Source organism: Acomys minous (assembly GCF_964271855.1).
Source record: "Acomys minous genome assembly, chromosome: 2".
Lineage (NCBI taxonomy): Eukaryota > Metazoa > Chordata > Mammalia > Rodentia > Muridae > Acomys > Acomys minous.
Genome location: NC_140484.1, coordinates 28,301,722 through 28,325,760, shown reverse-complemented (window position 1 = coordinate 28,325,760; position 24,039 = coordinate 28,301,722). Strand labels below are relative to the sequence as shown.

The 24,039-nt window shown below is 38.4% G+C and overlaps 1 protein-coding gene across 2 annotated transcripts in view; it reads right to left on the bottom strand.

The window, feature by feature from the left end:
* Positions 1-24,039, bottom strand: part of PRKG1 (protein kinase cGMP-dependent 1) — a 1,157,800-nt gene that overhangs the window by 961,509 nt on the left and 172,252 nt on the right. The gene's annotated exons all lie outside the window — the stretch shown is intronic.

The window sequence follows — 24,039 nt, the reverse complement described above, 5'->3', positions numbered from 1 at the left end:
TTATTAAAATACATTAACTATAAAAATGAAAGAAAGAAAGAAAGAAAGAAAGAAAGAAAGAAAGAAAGGAAGGAAGAAAGAAAGAAATCTCATACTCCATGAGTGGTCTAACAAAGATAAATATTCTCTTAGAGAAAGACTAGATGTGAATCAACTTTTTTTTTCATGTCAATCTTAAAAATTTGATTTTAGACAGAAAGCATCAGAAATCTAATGAACTATAGTACTCCTCACAGTTATCATTAGTTTCGGGGAGGAAGAAAATGTTGTCAGTTGGTTATCAGAAGACTCTGTGTGCTTTTGCTGAAGGACATGCCTAAAATAATTAATGCTGGTACAAGAATGGCAGAGAGATTTGACCTAGAAGCAAATATCAATCCATTGGTCATGCCTGATGGGAGCGATGGGCTATAAAGATAATGAAGCTGAATCTGTCTCATCACATTACAGGTTCCAAGTTTGCAAGGCATCTAAAGCTGAAAAAATTACTGTAGTGGATTAACATTTAATAGTTTTAATATTCCTATTTTTAAAAACCCACGATTCATCTGGCAACAATTCAAGGGAGAAAAGAAGACAAAAATATTATTGGTCTTTTACCTTAACCAGGTTTTGCTTTACAAGCATTTACAGACAACATTCTCGTCGATCAACATGAAATGCATGTGAGCAATAGAATGGTTGCAAGTCTGTTTCTCCTCATGATAACTGGGTCTGTCTTGAGCCAGCTTATCTCAGGGTTGCTCATTCCTAGCAGAGAGTACAAAATCAGGTCAAGTATAAAGCACTTCCCTCTAAGTATGAAGCCAATCCTTTTGAAGGCTTCTAAGCAAGCTGAGATCCATTGCTTACTCTGCCTATCTGGACATGCTATCAGCTACAAAAACCAACAGCAGTCATTCTCACGCATCATATGCAACATTCTCTTAGGCACAAACAAGCATAGCCTACAAGCTTCCCAGAGACCTATAGCTAAGCTCTAGTTTGTGGTGATGTGGCAACCGCTGTAGCTTTCTGGGATAACAAAACCTGTTGGGACTTCTGTCGTGAACATTTATAATAAACTATACTTATACCAAGGCATATTCTTTTTGTTTTGACAAAGCTCAAGTAAGTATAAAGTCACCAAAAGAGAACGCTGGGATTTTTCAGTGTTTGGGATTGAATACAGGGCCTTGGGCATAGAAGTCAAGCACTATACCACTGTGCCCAAGCCACAAGAACTGTCATTTCAAGAAAACAAAATCAATTAGGGGATGAAGATGGTTCAGTAGTTAGGAGTACTTGCTGCTCTTCCAGAGGGCTCAGGTTAGGTTTCCAACACCCTCGAAGTAGCCTGATGCCTTCTTCTGACCCCCATGGGCTTTTAATCCACATGCAGTACACACACATACCCTCAGGCAAACATGCACATAAAAGGAAGAATCCATAATAGAATTTTTAGATTTTATCCTTACCTGTCACCATAGAGAAAGCATAAGTCAAACTAGAAAGATCATAAGAGGAGCAAAAGGAGGCTTCGAGGAAGGGAGTCGGACAGCTTTTTAGAGCACTGGTCGTGTTAAGGTGGAAAAAAAATGGGATGCATGCAAGAAGGGAGCAGTGATACATAGGGAGAGGAACAGAGGCTCAACCAAACCTAAACATGCATAAGGAAACTGTACTTTGTATGCACGAGGGTTAATCTTGGTTGTCAACTTGATTGAATCTGGGATCAACAAAGAGACATGCCTCTGGGTGGATCCCTGAAGGCTTTTCTTGGAAGGATTAACTGAGAGGTAGATTCTCCCCCTGAATGGGCATCACCTTCCGGTGGGCACAAGCAGGGAAGCCTTCACCTGTCAGCCTTCTCTCTGCTGCTTATTGCATCTGCATTATTGCTACATTAGTTGCTCACACCAAAACACAGGTTCATTTATCTTTCAAGAAGGACGGAAGCTCGGTGACTCCACCACGATTTCAGAGACAGATTGGGACTGTTAAACTATCCAGGCTTGTGAATGAGCAGCCTCCCCAGAACACAGACTGCCATGGTCAGATGATTCAGATATTGTGCAAACCCATCTAGCAAACCCCTTTAAAATTAGTGTCTATTGTTTTGGTTCTATATACACTAACATAAAATTACTGTGAAGAAAAAAAAAATCACCCATCAGTTTGCAAGCATTTGGCTCAAAGAGTTTGGCTTCAATATAAGAGTGGTATTATTTGCTCAAAGTTGCTGATGACACAGTTCTGTGTCAGAGAGCATGTTTAGCATGGATAAGGCCTGGTTACAACCCAACAGCACCAAAGATCTTAATTAAAAAGTGATTTTAAATGAAAAGATGAGTGTGTACACAGTTGTGGAAATAAGGAATCTCATGAGAAAAACTGAACTCAAATTTTAAAACATTTCACAAAACAGTGCTGTTCCAGCTATGTACTTTACCACATCAAAAGCAGTTTTCAATCAAGGTATGAATCTGATTCTTTTGTAGGCTTCAATGTTCAAAACTATGCAAGAGACTTTGAAGAAGTAACATCAGGCAGATGCTAATTATACAGACTGCAAAGTCTGTGGATCTGTGTTGAATTCTCCTATAAGATGTATGCTGAAACTGCTAGGAAAGCTCTGTCCATAAAGTGCTTGCTCTGCAAGCGCGAGAGTCTGCATTTGGTCACCAAACTGGACATCTGAGTGTGATCCCTGGTACACAGGTAAAAGCTAGGTGTGGGAAGGCAGAGACAGACAGGTCGCTGACACATGCTAGCCAGCCAGTCCAGCCAAGTTAGTGAGTTTCAGACTCATTGAGAAATAATTTTTCGAAAATGAGGTGGAAGGGTCAGCGGGATAGCTCAGTGGGTTAAGACACCTGTCCTGAGGTGGGTCTCTTATACACACATGGCAGAGGTAAAGAACTGATCCAGCAAGTTGTTCTCTGACTTCGATGTGTGCACCCTCATGTGTGTGCATGCATGTGTGCACACAAACATACACAAAAATAATTTTTAATGTTTAAAATGTATCAGGTGGAGAATGAGAGAGAAAGAGCATTAATGTTAAGTTCTGTCTTCTTCATAAACCTATCCACAGACATGCACATCAACATGCATACTTGTACATACATGTATATACATGTGAATGTGTGCACACACATGCATACACACTTGCTCACACAAGTATATACATGAACCTATACTCCCCTATACACACACACATCACTATTCACACCTGCATGTATACTTGCATATACATGTATACACATACTAACATGCACGTACATTCATGTGTGAACACTTTCATGCATACTTGCACATAAATGTACATATGCAAACACTAGCATAAACATACACACACATATGCACATCTGTGCTCGGACCCACCTGATCCTCAATTTCCTAATTCCTGACTTGGAGAACAAGTAGGACAAAATCATAGCTCTTCTATGACTGCTATGAGCATTAAATGGGCTGATGTATGAACCCCGAGAGAATAAGGTCAAGTATGTGGTAAGCATAAGTGTCACCATGTGTGTATATATATATATATATATATATATATATATATATATATATATATATAACATTATATAAATATCAATAAACATACAGCACACTTTTAAGTTCTAATACGATTTTAAGGTCTTCTTGACCTTAATCTGAAATAAAAACTCCCAGCAAACTAGCATCACAGCATCTTTCTCTGAAATATTTCTGTACAACAATTTGGGTACTAGTATTTGCAAAGTATCTTTCCAGGAAGCAGAACAAGAAAGTTTTGTCCTTGTTTTGCAATAGATGGAGAGCAGACTTTGCTCATCCCAGCGTTCTCTCACCTCTCCAGTCTAGTCTGCACAGTGTAATTGAACTAAAATGTAATGGTGATAAGTGCCAGCATTGATCAAAACTATATAGTAGATAAGATTTAAATGTTGAAAATGTTTAAGTGTCATAGTTTGAGTGGGACCCCTGGGCCCAAATCTGCCTATCATAATGTTCTTCTTGTAGGTTTCTAGGACCCTCTGGATCCTTCTACTTTGCTATTCTCCCATGCTTCTCTCATCTAGAGTCCCAATAGGATGTCCTCCCCTCTGTCCCAGTTTCCTGGTAAGTGAAGACTTTCATGTGACATGCCCCTTAGGCTAGTATGCAGATATAAGTGAGTATATACCATCTGAGTTGTTTCTGCTTCTGGGTTAACTCACTCATTATGATCATTTCTAGCTAAATCCATTTGTCCACAATACTATGGCACCAGCCAAGGACAATACAGGCCGTAAACTTCAAACCCCTACCCAGATCTAGCCAATGGACAGGACATTCTCCACAGTTGAGTGAAGAGTAGGGTATGACTTTCACACGTACTCTGGTGTCTCATATTTGACCATGTCCCCTGGAGGGGGAGACCTGGTGGCACTCAGAGGAAGAATAGCAGGCTACCAAGAAGAGACTTGATACCCTATGAGCATATACAGGGAGAGGAAGTCCCCCTCAGGAACAATCATAAGGGAGGGGAGTAAGGGGAAAATGGGAGGGAGGGAAGAATGGGAGGATACAAGGGATAGGATAACCATTGAGATGTAACAAGAATAAATTAATAAAAAAAATTACTTTGAAAAAAAAAAAGAAAATGTTTAAGTGAAATGTTACACACAAAACAATGACTTAGGAGCACCAAAGAAATCAGAACTCCACAGAGTTTGCTTTAATTTCTTTTTGAATACATGTAGTGATTAAGAACTCAAAAATAATAACCTAACCAGTTCCAAGAACTAGACAGGCTCAGACTTCTCCATGCAATCTGTCTGTGGAAGGAGCTATTTGCAGCATGACTAGAAAAAAAGTTTATTTGCTGCTATCAGAGAAAGAAGCTTAATGAGAAAAGCCTCGCATTGTGGTACAGCTGCATTGCCATGCAGTCCTATTTATTCCCAAGCCATGCATACTCATCTTAGTGGGGGGACAAATTCATGAGAGGAGAGGGGAACTTCAAACACTGTGCTTGACTGACTATCTGCTATGAGGCACACCCAGTCATTAGGCTTAATTAGAACGAAATTAGATGAGATGATATCATACTTAAATTGTCATATATGTTACCCACTTTCCTTTGTCTATTAAATATGATTTATCTCTTCTGCACCAGCTGTCAGTAGTTCAAAGACAAAGATCTCTAGATTCTGGTATATGGAGGAAATATGTTAAAAGGGAGGGAGTCAGAAGGCAAAGAAACCAAGGAGACTTAAGTACACTTGCCTTTAGGGCTAGCCCTAAAGTTGGAAGTAAGAAAAAAACGAGTCAGAGAGTAGGCACAAGGGACATAGCAAACCACATTTTTCTTATGTGTCCCTTCCACATGGTGACCTGGAGGTTCCTAATAGACTCCATCTCTAAGCTGGGCGTGGTGGTGCACGCCTTTAATCCTGGCCCTCGGGAGGCAGAGGCGGGCGGATCGATGTGAGTTCGAGGCCAGCCTGGTCTACAAAGTGAGTCCAGGATGGCCAAGGCTACACAGAGAAACCCTGTCTCGAAAAAAAACAAAAAACAAACAAACAAACAAAAAATAGACTCCATCTCTCAATTCCTTCAGAGAGGGATGGGAATACAGAGAAGGACAGAGAGAGGTGAAGAGAGATGGAGAACGAGATAGAGGGAGGAGGAGGGAGGGAGGGGTGGGGAGGGAGGGAGGAAAGGAAAGAGAGGGGGGAGGGAGAATAAATAGTTTTGAAATGTCTATATACTTGTTCCCATGCAGTTCCCATGCAACACTCCTGGAGAAGGGAGATTTCAAGACATTAAGGCCCGGGTGATCATTATTATAATGTTAATTTAATTAGAACAAATGACTACATATATGGCCAGCAGAGTTCTGAGATGAATAAAATGAAAGAGTATCATTTACAAAAGATTTTCTTCGTGTTGGGAGACACCCATTAATTCTTTAGAGATGAGTTCATTAGAAGAGTCTGTTTGCGTGCAATAGGGACAATTATTACCATCACCACCCTCTGTTTGTGGGTGGATGCTCAGCAGAGTTAAATCTGTTGAAAACTACACAGAGACTAAGGTACTGGGGAACTGCTTAGACCTGAGTCTGTTTGTCTCAAGACAATGAATATTTCTCTACTGTCCTTGTATCAGAAAAAGCCTGACTTAGGTCTAGCAGAGACTCCTAGCAGCAGGGGCCATAGAGACTGAAGAGGACACCTTATAACTCGATAAACCTCCTAGCAGTAGGAGACGAACACAAACCCACCCACAAAAACTTCAACTCAAAGCTCACCCTGCGTACAAGATGTGCAGGGATAAAGACAGGCTAGAGAGAACAGAGATTAAGGGAATGCACAACTGATTCCTAGCCCAACCCAAGACCCACCCCATGGGAGAGAGCCGACCCCTGACACTATTAATGATACTCTGCTATGCTTTCAGACAGTAGAAGGGGGGGCAGGAAGGAGGAGGGAGGGTGGGACATCAAGGTGAGGAGAGCTGAGACTATGACCAGGATGTAAAGTAAATAAATAAATCAATAACAACAACAACAACAAAAGAATGGATGCTACATTAAAAGTAAAGATTATGTCTAGTGTGGAATAGAACTCCTGGGGGGCATGGATGTCTTGTACATTGCTCATGGGAAAAAAAAACTAGTGCAGCTACAAGGAACTCAGCATGAGGGCATCTCAAAAGTCTGAGTATGACTTTCACATGTATTCTGGTGCCTCATATTTGACCATGTCCCCTGGAGGGGGAGACCTGGTGGCACTCAGAGGTTACCAGGAAGAGACTTGATACCCTATGAGCATATACAGGTGGAGGTAATTTCCCTCAGGCACAGTCATAGGGGAGGGGAGTAAGGGGAAAATGGGAGGGAGGGAAGAATGGGAGGATACAAGGGATGGGATAACCATTGAGATGTAACAAGAATAAATTAATAAAAAAATGTTTTAAAAAAAGATAGAACTACTGCATGTTACAGCTCTATGATTCCTCTCCAAGACTACAAGTCACATATTAGAGATTATTAAAATGTTTATTCATCCTTCGTGAAAAAGTTTATGTGTATGTATGTGGTTATGTGAGCTTATGTGCCTGACGTGTGTACAGGATCCTGAAGAGCAGAAGAGGGCATCAGATGCCTTGGGACTAGAGTTATAGACAATTCTGAGCTGCCTTGTGGGTGATAGAATTGAATCCAGAACTTCTGGAAAAACAACCAGTGCTATTAAGCTCTGAGCCATCTCTCCAGCCCCTTCACCGAGATTCTTACAGTCCATATTGATCACAACAAAATTCACAACAGCCAAAATGGGGAAATAGACTAGATCCAACAACAGAGGGATTTAAAAAAAAAACATGTTTTATGCACACAATGGAATTTTTTTATCCATAAATAAAAATAAAGATATGTTCTTTGTAAGAAAGTAGATGAGGCTAGAGATAATCACATTAGCAAATTAAGTCAGTCTCAGACAAATGCCATATATTTCCTCTCGTTTGTAGTTCCTAGGTTTTATATAGATACATAAAAGCATGTCTGTATACATGACATGAATGTAGAAGTGAAACTGTCTAGGCAAATAAAGGTGATTAATGGGATGGGGAAGGAAATGGTGGCAGAATAAAGGAACATTAGGAAATATGTTTTAGCACACACCATGTACATGTATGGAAATACTCGCATGTAGCACAGCACCATGTTCAGTGAACAGAGGAAAGGAAGGGATAAACGTAACCAAAATATGATCTCAAAAATAAGCTGGAAATAGAGAATAAAGAGACTTATTTTAAGATCTCTCCCCACACACACACACAAGGAAAGAAACAACAACAAAATCTTCTCTGCAAAGCAATGCTCTTCGTGGAAAGCACAGGCTGCCATTGTCACCAGAAATCGTATCAGAACTAGGGCATTGGCGGAAGGAGTCATTTCATCGTTAATGCGGTTCCTCCTCAACAAAGGTGAATCAGAAAGAACGTGCAATCTATTATCTCAGGATTAGCAGCCCTAGGAAAATCAAAAGGAAGGTTTCCAGCATTCTGCAGATTCCGTGTGTTTTTAGTCGTAAGTGCTTCCTAACGGCCTGAATGTGCAAAGTAGATACGAGAACATCATACTTATGAATATTTTGAATGGATATGTATGGATACAGCTGATACCCCACACTAACCCTGCCTTCCTATGGCCTGCTCTGAAGATACCCAACACTAACCGTGCCTTCCTATGCTCTGCTCTGAAGATACCCCACACTAACCGTGCCTTCCTATGCTCTGCTCTGAAGATACCCCACACTAACCGTGCCTTCCTATGACCTGCTCTGAAGCACACTTTCAGCTTCTTTTAATCTATTGCTGTTTTTCTCTTCCATTTTATAACTGCTTTTATTTTAGATAGCAAACATGAATATCACTGTTTGTCTTCTTGACTAGCTTTGAAATAGGTCCTGGGTGAAACAAGTCCAACTGCAGATGCTATTACCTTTACTCATGGTTCTTGATCATTAGAGGCCTCTGGAAATTCACAACAAGGTCCTGAGAACTAATTTAAATATTCATGACTCCTGGTTCACCAAAGCATGATACCATGAAGTGCTTATGGAAGTCCAGTTAAGCTACTCTGAATGTTTTATGGAAATTATAAATATATCTACTCATACAAAATGAAAATGCATTTCAGTGGTACCATATTGAGATGCAGAACACTGGCACTGCTCACATCATTGCATTAAAATCTGTTATTCTCATGGGCTGCTGCCATGCATCATATGTAGTAGTTGCAGAAAGGTTAGTAGGCTTAAAAGACGTAAATTAGTTTTTTTTCCATGCTATCATGTCAGTAATTACAATATATCATCTCTCTCTCTCTCTCTCTCTCTCTCTCTCTCTCTCTCTCTCTCTCTCTCTCTCTCTCTCTCTCTCTCTCTCTCTGTCCAGTTAAGTCTCTTACAAAAGTAAATTCTTTTACAAAGAGCTATGACACATGGATGTGCCCAAACCAACTTTCTCTATAGCATAATCATGCTGACAGCATAAGAGTAAAGATTGAAGGTATTTGCATTCAACCAGAAGTGTATACTTTTTGAACCTAACATGGTGGCTTACGGATGTGATTGCACCCTCAGGAGGATGAGACTAGAGAACTGCTTCAAGTTTAAGGCCGTGGAATACATAAATCCATGTGCACTGGGAATCAGTATCAGTCATGTGATTTCTACAGGAATGCTAAGCATATTGGTAAGGCAATTCTATTTCCACTCATTAGTGTTTGGACCCTGAATTTCTGCTTTATCAAGTCATTCACGCAAACAGCAGTGGGGTTTCTTATTGAAGGAAGCACAGATACAATATGATGCAGCCATTGAAATAACTAGAGACTGCTTGAGACTGTAGTTAGCAGCTCCCATATACTAGCCTTACACACAAATGAGAAAAAAAAATGTTAGGAGAAAAAAAACCCAACTTTATTCACATATTTAAAGTTTTAAATATCTGAATTCTTCCTTCCAAAGAATTTCTTAAAAATAACAAAAGGCTTTATCACAATTTAATTTTATCCTCATTCAATTTTTTTTTAGGGCTTCACCCACCACCACCACCGCCGCCTCCACCACCATCCTACCATGTCCATCCTATCTGTATTGTGGACTGTATGGCAAATGGTAAGCATTTGATTGGGAAATAATCTAATCTGTGATTTCCTAGAAGAAATGCCACTGTAGTCCCATTAGGGAATAGCTTGAGGCATTACACTTGGAAAAAAAGTGCATCAAGCCATCTGGTGCTCTTGGTTATTCTTACAGGGCCTGGCGAGTGGGGCACTAGAGGATATTAGAGTGAATTCAGGTTCACTCACGACACTGCCTCACCCAAGCTCCAAACGTTCAGATTTCAGAGGTTTTCTTTTTTTTGTTCTAGTTTCTACACTTCAAGAAATTATTATTTGATGCCACATTAAGTCCACTAGGCAGGCCCATAAACTTGGCTTCGCCGTTGTATGAGTTACATTTGCGGACTTGTGTGATAACCATGGGTAGCTTGGGCTAAGGAAGGCTGACAGCATATGTGGTGTGACCAGGCTGCTCTATGTGTTCTGTTCATCCCATCCCAAGCGCTAGGGCTTAGCACCAAGAGCCTCTATCCTGAGATCCCCTCCTCATGATCACATGACCAAATGGCACTTTCCCATCTAGATCAGCAACAATGCCAACCACTGCTTTAGAGAAGCTTCCCCTGATACTCAGTTTCTGTTAGGTATTTGCATTACAAACTCTGATTAAAATGATCTCTCCTCACTTTTGTATCATGTACTATTTGCTTCTTTAACATCTATCATCATTAATCATCATAACAAGTCTATAAAGTATAAGGAACATTTACTATCTACAACCTATATATAAAGAAATGGACTCTTTGATCCTAAGTACTATATATCTAGTACTGTGCTAGATTCATATTTATATGTGATAAATTATTAGCCCATTAGCTGACTGAAATATTTATCTTCTGGAATTGCAATTTGTCTCTCTACACATGGTGCATAAAGAGATTTGGGTGGGAAATCTGTTTCACTACATATAATCTGAAAAAAAATGAATATAACGCCCACTTCTAGAATTGTGGCTTGGGTTTTATAAGAATTCAAGGGTTTAATGTAAGCCAAAGAACCATAATAATTTGCAATCAAATTATTCACTTGTGATTTGTATTCACATATTTTAATTCTAACCCACAGATATTTAAAGAGCACATCCCACTTAGCCTCCAAACGATAGCCTTTCAAACAAGATAGCTTCCTTTATTCTTTTCAATTAGCTAGCTTGTGTTTCTTAATTATTTCATTGAATGCAATGATTTGTAACTTTATTCAACAAATATTTTTGAGACACCTAAGATCTGAAAATTACAATGACTCACAAATCCCCATTTCCTTCTCGAATACATTGTAAATAGGAAGCTAAATTATTCAAATAATCAGCAAAAATTAGAGAACTTACTGAGGGCATGGGCTATAGAAAACCATCCCTAGAGCTTCTGTCGTAATAGGTCTTCAGTTGAATCTCAAATTTCATGTCAAGGATGCCCAGAAGCTACAGTATCCAAGTACAGGAGCTGCAGATTGATGCACCAGGAATCATTCTCCATGTGCCAATGAGGTTGAGTAACACGAACATGGAGAGGTAGGAAATAGAGGATACAAGGGATGGGATAACCATTGAGATGTAACAAGAATAAATTAATAAAGAAAAAAAAGAAGTAAAATCCCTGTAGTCCGATGGAAGGAATTATGTTGGCCATGAGAACTGGGAGAGATTTTGAAAGAGGTCTCATGTTTTCTACCTTCTCCAGGGAAAGTATCACATTTGTGTAAATGTTACTTTCATTTTGATAAACTTATGACTGAAATTAATTGAAGTGCAAGTATAAAACTCTGCTTGACAGAAATAAATAGCAACTGTTACATCAAGAGTCCCGAATTTTTATCATTTTTAAACTAAAGCATATTATACACACATTTCCCCTTTTATTGAAAATAGATTCCTTTTCTCATACAATATATCCTGATTGCTCATCACTTGTTACCAGACAGTTTCCAGTTCTGGGGCTGGGTTACATCCAATTGAGTTGTGGGCCAAAGGAGTCCCATGGGAATCCCCAAACAAGACAGACTAATACCAAGATTATACAGCGTTCTCCATACACTGACAGCCAGGCTCGGTTGCTGACGAGTTCCGAGTTTTAATACAGAAGTATCATAGCAAGAAAAATTTTGCTATATACCTATTGATAGGAATACAAACATGAAAATGGAAGAAATCCTTAAGTTAAAAAGCTTTGAATCTATAATGAATGTATGATAAATTTGATGGGATAAATGAAATCATGTACATTGTGGCTGACTCTGTCCTGAGGAGCACATATGGACTCTGGATTAGTACCTTGGCTATCACGCTGTTCATAGTCTTTATTTTTACAAATTGCTTGCTTTATAAAGTATATGACATCTATAATCTTATTGATAAATTAATAGAGAGATCACTAGCTACAAGCTAATTAGAATACAGACAAACACACCCTTCTACACAGTCCTTTACTGAGAGAAAAAAAAATACAGTCAATATAAACACTGTGCATGGTGGCAGAGCATGCTTTTGTGAGAACTGCCTAGAGCTTAGATATGCTACTCTGAAGTAGGACAAAAAGACGTTCCAAGTCAGTTTCAACTTGAACACAAGTGTTGACATTTTAGTGCTGAACGCTATAAACGTTGATTATAATCAATGAGCTGCCTGATGGGAAATATAGCATATGAATAATTACTAAAATATGTGCCAACTTCATACAGCAATTCGGAAATCATAGCTATGGTTAAGCATTTCTTTATAATTATACCCAGTAGTTTAGCACAGTTAATGAAAACAGATTAGTTTAACTCTGCACCAAAGTATCATGTTTGCAGTTTGACATTGACAGTGTCAGGATTATTTACACCAGGAAAATTAGCAGAGACTGAAAACTCAGATTCGCCTTTTGTTTCTCTGTGTCTGCCTTTCTCTTTCTCACCCCTATTCCACCCTATTTCCTGCTCTTCCCCCTCTTCCTCCACTCGCAGAGCTTTTACTAAGCACTTTTCAGTTTCCCACGAAGAGTGACATTAAAGAAACTTTGATCACATACATATATTTAGAAAATGAAGAGAAAGTGAAACATTAGAATTCCCTGGGCTAAAATTAGTCAGCATGCGCTCTAGAGCTGTTTATCATGTCTTTCCACCAAAGATTTCATAGTCATGATTAAACCAACTCATCTTCACCAACATGCTTTGAAAAAGAGGCATCGTTGACTCATTCCTTATAGGAAATTACAGGTCTATTCAGGTTAAGTAGCTCACTCAACATGTATTCTTTCTTATTATTCTTTTAATAGGCAACTTGAACTTGTACAAAGACGTGGTGCTTAATGTATTTTATTTGACACATATGCATGCATATATTATGAAATCTGTAAATTGAGATAAGAAACATTTCCTTGGCTTGCTTAGTTTTCTGATGAGAACATCTGATTTTTTTTTTAATTGACTGTTACACTTTATAAGTCACAGAGCTGCCTGAGGAGGAGCTTGTTCCCTTCAGCCTTGGGAACGAGGGCAATTGAACAGGATGTGGCACCCAGCTCTTCAATTATTACAAGAATCATTTAAGGAAAGAATTTTGAGTTGAATTACTTTAAAAATGAAGAAAACACTCACAACTACCGAAGGTTTGATGAAACTCAGTCTTGACAAAGTTTTTAGGAACTAATGTCTGATTTACATAGTTCATCACATCAAGCCTCAAGAAAGATTTGGCATTTCCGGTATTTTTTTTTACATCTTAGCAATTTGACTAAGTGGCTGGGCACTTCCAGGGAGGCTTATACTTGGAGTGAGGAAAAAATGCATTTTGCATGCACGAAAGAAGTATGTTTCAATTTAGTTACAGGCAAATATCATAAAGATGTGGAAAGCTAAGCATTCTCACTAATTTTTCTAATTTTCTTTTATATTCTTGGGACGATGTTGAGTTGAATTATCTCTTGAGCATACTGGGCAATACTACATTGATGGGGAATTTGCACAGAGTTTTTTGTGAGTCTCTCTGACAACATCTTTTAAAAGTTGAGAATTCACACACACACACACACACACACACACACACACACACACACAAACTATATGAATCTTAATTGAAAATTTTCACAGTTCAAATGATAATATGCTAGATCAAACAAACACATTTCAAGCTGTGGCTTATGAAGTCTCAACAGAGGCTTTGGAAAGCTTAGATGTCTAAATGTAGGATATTTTTTTAAATTAAATGAATAAAAGTTTCATCTAGAGGGAAAACGGGTAGGTAATTTTCAGAAATAACTGGATACTTAATAACTCTCAACTGAATCCATACACTTTATTCAGAATCCATATAATTTATTATCAGTTAAAATTGTAAGACAATAATTAAAGATCTGGAGTAAACTGAATATAGCTTTGTGCATCTGCCTGTCTATGTGACACATTTTTTATGAGTACAGTTTTGTAAATGAAGCCTTTAAAATTGTGAAGTTGTGGTGTCAGAGACTAGATAAAGTATTTTATCAGAATTATTAGTGGTTGTCTTGGCGGTCTCAGAGTTAAGCACTGACAAATACTGACAGGTTTTTGTTTTGGTTTGTTTTAGTTTTGTTTTGTTTTTTTTTTTTTGGCCCACACAGATATCAATTATAGTAGGCTAAAAGCATTCTCAAAATCTGTACCCTTATTCAATCTTTTGAAGAAGATATCATTAATAAGTGAACTGCATATATTTGTTTTTTTCTTTTTTCTTTTATTAATTTATTCTTGTTACATCTCAATGGTTATCCCATCCCTTGTATCCTCCCATTCTTCCCTCCCTCCTATTTTCCCCTTATTCCCCTCCCCTATGACTGTTCCTGAGGGGGATTACCTCCCCCTGTATATGCTCATAGGGTATCAAGTCTCTTCTTGGTAACCTGCTGTCCTTCCTCTGAGTGCCACCAAGTCTCCCCCTCCAGGGGACATGGTCAAATGTGAGGCACCAGAGTATGTGAGAAAGTCTTATTGCACTCTCCACTCAACTGTGGAGAATGTTCTGACCATTGGCTAGATCTGGGTAGGGGTTTAAAGTTTACCGCCTGTATTGTCCTTGGCTGGTGCCTTAGTTTGAGCGGGACCCCTGGGCCCAAATCTGCCTATCATAATGTTCTACTTGTAGGCTTCTAGGACCCTCTGGATCCTTCTACTTTGCTATTCTCCCATGCTTCTCTCATCTAGAGTCCAATTAGGATGTCCTCCCCTCTCTCCCAGTTTCCTGGTAAGTGAAGGCTTTCGTGGGACATGCCCCTTGGGCTAGTATGCAGATAAAACTGCATATATTTGATGGACCACAACATGAATACTTGTAAATAAATACTCACAGGTTAGGCACTACCATTTAGAACATTTCAAAAATGATGTGCGGTTTCCCAAGAATAGATTGACCTAAGGAAATATATATTTAAAGAGATGATAAATAGATAGATTGTTCTTGGAAAGAGAACAATACAAATTTTCAAAAATATATTATAATGCAATAGGACACTATTATTTCATATTATAGAATAAAACCAAGCTCTCCATAGGAAATATGATATCATCTACATTTTATTAATTCATTTCTAATTAAACATAACTTTAAAATGCAGCACTGTCTATTAACCTTTTAAAAGTATTATCCTTGAACCCAAATCCATCTCCTCTACCTTTTAAGCTAAATAATACCAACAAATAGCAGCACCATGCACAGAATTGGGCGATCTGGAATAGGTGATACAGTTTTATTATACAGCAGTGACTCACTCTTTCATCACTGATGGTGACTTCTGAAATTGTTATGCGGAAGCAAATATGTGTCATAAATACTCTCAAGAAGCATTAATGATAAGTCATCATGACTTGTTCATTCTGACGGAAGAATAAATGTAAGGCATCAACTTAACATTTACTGGGATGCTGTAGCTGTGCAACAGTGCTGACAAAGGTATATTAAAATCATTTGAAATATAAAACATGAGGGAAAATTAACTCAAGAGGCCAGAAGGTCATATAATATCAAGCATAAAATAATGTATGTTGAAGAGACCTACACGCAGTGCGGCAGTGCGTACACACGTTTGCACAGGCATGGTGGCGAGTACAAAGGCTGTGTAGAACATAGTGCTGATCCTAAGTTGCTTATAAGAGAGAGTCAAAGATGGCATAAAGTTCCTTAGGATCCAACCTATCTTCAGTGGTGTTGCTGAGGGAACTTTATAATGTCACCAAGGCAAGTGGTCCCTTTGTAAGAGATTATTTTTTTTTCTAGCCTTTCAGTGATTAAGTGTTAGCCAAAGGGATGAGAACAGATGAAGTGTGTGACTTTGAGCACAAAGCCTGCTCTGTCTTTTCTCTTATTCCCCATCTCCTAGGGATACAGCATCAAATAGCTGATGATCTGGCTTTGACCATATACACAGCAGAGTGTCTGTTGACTTTTGGCCTGAATCACTCACTGCATGAGGTTTTGTTGTTCATCCAGCCTCCTACACTTCTAGGATATCACATAAAACCAAAATACACTTCTACTTGAATAGAACTGTCTCATTTCAGGAGATCTTTGTTATTACAACTTAGTTGATCCATGAAACAATAAACAATAGGACAGTTGTATACCGGATACTGTCTGGTATTGTTATTCTTCATAATTCAGCTACATTTTTATATAAAACATGCTTTCATTATTCCAATTATTTAAGCCAAAAGCTGGAGTCCTTCGTTCTTTGCCTCCTTTCACAAGCTACTAGCAACCAACCAATCCAGCAGACTAGCCAAAAATATTGGATGAGCTTTCAAAGTGGGCTCTAAATTTGACACTTTTTAAATTATTATTTCTATTCTTTTGCTCCTTAATTCCAAACCAAGAATTGTTATTTCAAAATTTTCTCATTAATATCACAGCTTCCTTCCTGCCATTAAAATACTATTTCTCATACATGATAAAGGTTTCTTATTAGTCATAACATAGAGAATTATCAACTATTTAAAAGATATCAGCATGGCTATGGTACCATCAGAGCTCTGATACCCCACTGATTTGTTATGCTCCCTAACTCACCACCCCCATAATCACCCACTTCTCTGCACCTACTCTGCTATTTATGCTGTTATTTGAATATGTCAATCAAAACCTTGTCTGGAGCATAGCACACTTTTCTCCTGTAGGTCTACAATCCTCCTACCCCATCATGAACTCAATTATTCCTCTGCTCAAAGCTCAGCCTACAAAGCATCTTCCTTGACTACCCCATGCAGTCCAACTAGCCCCTCTTCTGCCTGTTTTTCTAGGTACCACTGCCACGCTTGATAGTCATAACGTCTACTGCACACAGACACTTCTCTGCTATGTATCTCCTGTCTTTGCACATAAGAAACATACTGTATTCGGAAATAATTCTGTATTCCTTTCTGTGTTGTAACCATAATCCTTAGAACAGGGCCTGACACAGAGCCCATGCAAAATTACTAGTTCCTAAATCAATAAGTTTTAGGAATGAAATTAATAAAAAAAACCCAGCCTGGCTAAGTTGCTATAGGGAGAGCACAGTAGATGTTAGGCTCTTCCAATAAGATAATCTCGCTCTACTGGGAGATAACGGACTTCTTAGGACAGATATGTTGGTTGACTCTGAAGGGCAGCAGCATTTGAGAGCATGTAATTCCAGTGGAAAAAAACACATACTGCCACAGATACAATGCATACAGAAAGATTAGCCACAGTCATGGTGTGGATCGTGCAGAATTGAGTGGAAGCAGAGCAATTGAGCACGTGTCCCTTCACGTCAAGTGCAAGACTTGACATTGACAAGAGAGGAGATGGAAACTGTTTCTAGACCATTCCCCCAAAGCTTAGGCAACTACCTACACAGATCCAAATTCAAGTTCTTGTCGGCCAAGTCTCAGACTCGGCTGACTTCATCTCTTTGTGGGGACTTCTATCCTTTTAACCACAGGAGGGCAGTGGAAACGAGAATCAGGGGATGTAATGACATGAACACATTTTAAAACTATGATTATATGATTATGTAGAAAACACATAAAACTAGGATAAACCTAAGTAGAGAATGGCTCAGGTGGGATGTTAGGGAATTCGGGCAAGAAATGACGGAGGCATGAAGGAAAAGAGGGTCAGACAAGGACAGTAGAGAGCAGAGGACACACAGACAAGACCAGGGCTTGTGATGGAATAGCTCCTGGGCTGCACTCTGGGCAGACTGTTAAAGAGAAAAGATGATGTCATCTACAAAGTTGAGGAATGAAACAGACAAATGGCAAAGAGGATTATTTCCATCATGGCTATCTGGCCACACAGCTGCTTTAATGGGTGGATCTGGATTAAGCCTCCAGGATTTATGGCTTTTAGTTCTTCGGCCATTTCTCCACCTGACATCTGAAACCAAATGGCTAGCTCTTGTGACATAAAACACAAAGAGACAGAGACCTACTTCAGGAGTTTAGCTATGTCAAGAAAAGCCTGTGTTCTGAGCATGAAAGAAAATGTATTGCTGCACAAAACACTGAACTATGACATATACTTTTAACAGTTTTAAAATTAATTTTCAGCACAATATAATATTATATGTATACACTGTTAAGAGTGACGCCTTTTAAAAAAATCTCTCCCTGTGACTTATAGTGGAGCGATAGAACAGCCCGTAAGGGACAGAAGAGACAGAAGCTCCACAAGAAGACCAAGAGATCCAACAAATCTGGGTCCAGGGTGATGGAGGGCCTGAAGAGACTGATGCACCAAACAAGGACCATGCAAGGAGAGGACCTAGGACCCCAGCTCAGGTGTCGCCAATAGGCAGCTCAGTCTCAATGTGGTTCCTTTAATAAGAGGAGCAGGAGCTGTGTCTGACATGGACTCTGTTGCCTGCGTTTTGATCACTTCCCCCTGGTGGTGGTACCTAGCCAGGCCACAGAGGAAGAGGATGCAGGCAGCCCTGATAAGACTTGATAGGCTGGGGTCAGTTGGAAGAAAAGGAGGGCTCCTCCTTTCTGAGGACTAGGGGAGGGAGATAGGGAAGACTGGGAGGAGACAAGGGAGGGGCTGCAACCCGGATGGAAAGTAATTTTTTTAATTAATTAATTAATTCAGATTACATCTCAATTCTTTTCCCCTCACTTGTATCCTCCCTTTCCTCCCTCCCTCTCACTCTCACCCTATTCCTCTTTTCTTGAATAATTTTTTAATTAAATTTCAAAAAGAAGAAAAAGGAAGAATCCTGTCTTTCAAGACAACAAGTGGAAAGAATAAGATCTTTTTGTCTTAGGGATTTTTCCCAGCTTGTTCTGTGAGAAGTGCTTAGTACTGTCAAAAACAAGTAGATGTACTAGCAAATGAAAAGGCTCTTCACAAAATGCAACACAAGAGAGAGAAGCTGATATTTCAAGCCCTCACTTAGCAATGAGAATTTTCAAGAAAGGATCTATCCAATCAATAGCTGACAACTTAAGATTACATATGTATGACAGCTACAGACTGTTCAAACTGCATGGGATCATGTGTGAAATACTGCACTTTCTTATTTAATGAGACCTTTTATGGTATTACAACACTTATTGTACTGAGTAATCAAAAGACAAAATGTCAGATCTAATGAGACTTTGAGTAATAGGCAAAGTATAAAACTACTCCCTTCAAGCAAAATGCTGAGTAGATTTTTAAAAATATATAATCCCTTTAGTCCTTCTGAATGAAAAGTCTAATTAAAAATTAAAGTTTCAGGACCCTGCTACAATAATTCAGGGTAATTACTGGGGAACCCAATTCAATTCCCTATTCTTGAATATTAGAAAGTGTGAAACTGAACCCACAAAATGCATCAAGGATACTTTCAAGCTGTGAAATGGAATATGTAATTAACACAATAACAAGCACTTTAGTACAAATTATTGGCTCACTCATATTTGCACAGGCAATTGGCCCTTGATTTAAATGCTAAACACTGTAAGAGTTCTCACTTCTAGTCATCAAGTCTTTATGTAACACAGATTTCTTGGGGTAAATTCCTAGTTATGCGTAATTTAGGGGGGAACCTCAGTATCTGATGTTCTGAACCTTAAGCTGATACTGATACGCTCTGTGAAGCAAACATCACCTGCTTGTGTTAGCCTCCAGGTTACATGGCTCAAGCAGTGTTTCTTGTAACTTTTGCCCTTTGGGCTGCTTTACAGTACTAACACCTACTGAAAATCCCCCAAAGTTTTTTGCTGATTTGGTTTGTCTTGTTGATGTTCATACTATCAGATTTTTAAGGTAAATTCAACAGGAAAGAAATCATGCTACAAACTTAGCCTTCCCAGAGCCAGGGAGGTCATGACCTTAGAAAGGAATCTGCCACCATGTTGCTACGCCAGCATAATTCTGAGATAGATTCTATAGCTTACCCTGCACCCATGCATAAGTGCAGTTACCACCCCTCATCAAAGAAGCTTCTGTTTACAGCAAATGAAGATCCTCACAGGAAACCACAATTGAACACAGTGTAGAGATCAACAGACCTTGGGAGCCCAGCCCCAGTGGATACATCTACATCATGACCCTTGTATCTCTGGCTTGGGAAACATGGAAAAAGAGTCAAGATATGAGCCCGAATACAAGGAAGTCTGTGAAATAGTCGCCCTAGAAATGGCTACATAACCAAGGCTAGCTCAGTGGCAATGTCAATGGGCACGTTAACATGAAAAGGGGATAAGTTGGAGGGGTTCCACCCTTAGACAAAGAACTACATCAACTAGTGGTCACCAGAAGATGGAGAATTTAGTTTCTTTCACGAATCCAATACAAAGTATTCAGCTCTGAACCATATATATACAAACAACAAAAGCAGATCCAATTAATTGTATTTATATATTTGTGCATAAATAGACATATGTATATATGTGTATGTAAAATAATAATTAAAGAAAAATAGGCTATCGATATAAGAGTTGGGAGAAGGATATGGAATGAATTGGAGGAAGGAGATCTGAGAGAGGATGAAGGAAGGGAAGGGAAGGGAAGGGGGAAAGTGATGTACCTATATTTTAATTAAAATGTATAAAAAATTTAAAGTACAATAAATATAAAAACAGTTTAAAATATGTATTCATTTCAAATAATTTTATTGTACATTAGAGAATGTTTTAAAATTATAAATTAGTTTTTTTAAAGCAGTTTAATTATATGCCTATTTAACAAAACATCAGCAATCAATTTTCAGAGCCATGTTAAAGGTAAATCTATCACAGTTCTTTTTTTGGCATATACCTTTATAGTATTACACATAAATAAAATAAAACACATACAACAAAAAGAACCATGAAACAATCAGGAATTATATAACTGTTGCATCCATAGTGTTTTGGCTAATTGTATTTGGCAACCTTGCACAAAACATCTTTCCTAGCTTGGTGAGTCTAAAATTCTGAATGTAAACCAATATCTACCATATCTCATCTCTTTCAACCTAAAAAAAAAAAAAAAACAAAAAACAAAAAACAAACAAAACAAAAAAAACCCCGAGCTATTTAGACCTAAACATGTCTTATCCCCTAAACAACTAAGCTTAATTAAAAAGACTAAACTATCTGTTTTCAAGCCCATCAAAGACTTGAGAAGGAATAAAACTTAATTACCTAAGTAAACAGGAAGTGCAGGTTAGTAGCTTCCAAAATGAAAAAATGACAGAGACAGTTTGCTGCCTGAACAGTCACCCAAAACTCTTTTAACGTCGGTGCATCGTCTACAGCCTTCTGGTGCAAAATAACTGACATATTTTTGAGGCAGTTTAAAAAAGCTAACAAGAAGTATGGTCATTTTCTACTTTTGAGAAACTCAGTTGACTTCTGGCTTAGGAACACACCTTCCTTTTCTATTTCTGCATTCATTTTGTTATAATACCACAGTCTAGAGTGTATCCTCGAGAACAGCCTACTATATACTCACCAGAGAATGAGACAGAAAAGGATGAATAGTATGCTGTTGTTACCTCTTCTGATCTCAGTGAGCCCATAGAAAGGTCCAAGACCACACTTCAAGAAACACTACTTTAAGAATATCAGTTTTCATAAAATAGGAAAGAATGTTCAGTTTGGTACATACATTTCCCATGGATAGTAATTTTAGATTATAAATATTAGTAGTTATGAAATCTGTTCAAATACGCAACTTTCATTTAATCTGCTGCCCATAAAACAAATACTTTAATTATAAGAGAGCCACACTCATCAGTCTTCCCATTATGCCTGGTCCACTGCCTCACTTCTGTCCTGAGCTTTCTGACACGGGCAGTCATTGCTCTTTTGAACAGCCTCAAGGGGTCCTCAGGAAATCCAAACCTCCCATTGTCGGGGCTAATCCCCTAACTCACTCCCTAAAACATGAAATTATCTCATTTATTTACACACCAGAGAGTGCCATTACATTTATTCCCATTATTTGCATAAAAAAACAAGGACGTCATTCCTAATTTCTCCTCTTATCACATCCATTGCTAATTGACGTGCGGCCATGTTATACCACAACTTCTGCCTATTTCTGTCCACTGCCACCGTCTAAGCCACTGTTGCATTTCACTTCAATTAGTGTTATCACTTCCCGGCTGCCACCACTGGTCCTCTCCAGGACTCCATATTCATTTATTGCAGTCTGTAAAATCCATTTTTATACTCATAAATTATAAGCCAAGCATGTCTCACTAATAACGACCCCCAACTCCCTCTAAACCCCTGAGGATGAAGAAGCAAAGTTCAACAAAAGTCCTTCCGTCCACCACCACTGCAACTCCAGCCCATGCTCTCTAACATGCCAAACCTTCTCCTTGGGGGTTGCTTTACCTGGACTCTTCTGTCCACACATTTGTTGGTCTCGCCCTTTCTTGACATTCAGCTCTCAGCTCCAATTTACTTCCCCAGGGAAGTATTGTCATATCACAGACTGACAGACTCACCCAGATTCATTAGCCGCCCTATTTAATTCCAATTATTTCTCACATTTATCACCACCTGAAAGCCGTTGGCTTCTGTCCATATGCATTTTTGGTTTCCCTTCAACCATCATCAACATATATATCATGTCAGTTTTTCATCCCCAATGGCTGCTAAACACAGTAATACTGAATGACTTAAATATTACATTTCTTGAGTATAAAATGAATAATCAAATAAGTTCATAAGTTAGTTTCAATAAAGAAACTATTTTTCAAAAAAGTCACTAAGTATTTTTTTTTCTATTCTTAATTGTTGAGGATATAAAAATTCAAATATTCTCACACTACTCACTCAAAGGCACATTGTAACATGCCATGAAAGGGGCATCATCTAATCTTTGCTAAGTATATTTGTGATCTCAAAATCAATACAAAGAAAAACGTTCCAAAGGAGTTTTCCAATTTTAGAAAATTTGAACTTTAGAATTGACAAAATAAACACACAACTTAAATTCAAGGAATTTAATCCAGATATTCAAAACCATCTTAATTTTCTTTCACAAGAGCAAACAAAATGATTGTTAAAAACCTACAGACTGAATATTTCTCTTCTGCGGACTAAGTTTTACTTCACTTGAACACATTACTATCTACACTGATGGAGGAAAAACCCCAGAGTGTTTTATATGGTAGAGCAATTCACCTCAGCAAAGTTAATCAGATTAGGCCTCAAAATGGAACTAAATAAATCACTAATGTAAATGTATTCTGTAATAACTCCATGATGTATTAAATATGCATGAAATATAAATTCCCAGAAATTTAGTTTAATAGCCTTTTAAGTTGTATGTATTATAATTCTAAATCTCTGTGTGACACTTATACAGGTTTAGGACAAAAAATATTTTTGTTGAAATAGGTTTTAGAGTAACCTAAGCATAAACACTAGCCTGCAACTTTCCAAGCCATAATAGTTTAATTTCTCAAAAGGGAGGCCAATGGAGAATTCTGAGGCTTAATCCAATAGTGTCTATATTGGGGTCTGTATTTTGGGGTGGACTGTTGCCACAGTAGCCATAGTCTGAAACTTCCCTGTTTGGGGAACTTCTGTCCTTTCTTGGAGAATATGCCAAAACCATTACAAGCTATTCAAGGATGTCTCAATAGAGGATGGATACTAAACACATTAGTCTAACTAGCCTGCCACGAAAGTCATTGGAAATCTTATTAGAGCCTCCAGGGAAATTCGTGGGTGTGTTTTTAAAAATGAGTCCACAATCACAAGGTCTAATTAGGTCTTATTAAATGTTTAGAATGCACACCGCCCAGCAGTTTTATGTGATGACGAATGAGGTGAGCCTGACCTTGTTATCAAGAAATCAGTGTTATTACACTCTGGTCCAGGTACTAATCACATTTTCTTCTCACTGTTTCAACCATGCTACACTTGTTCTTAATTTTCACCCAAATAATATATATTTGAACTTCCAAAGCTGGCATTCCTTCAAAATGGAG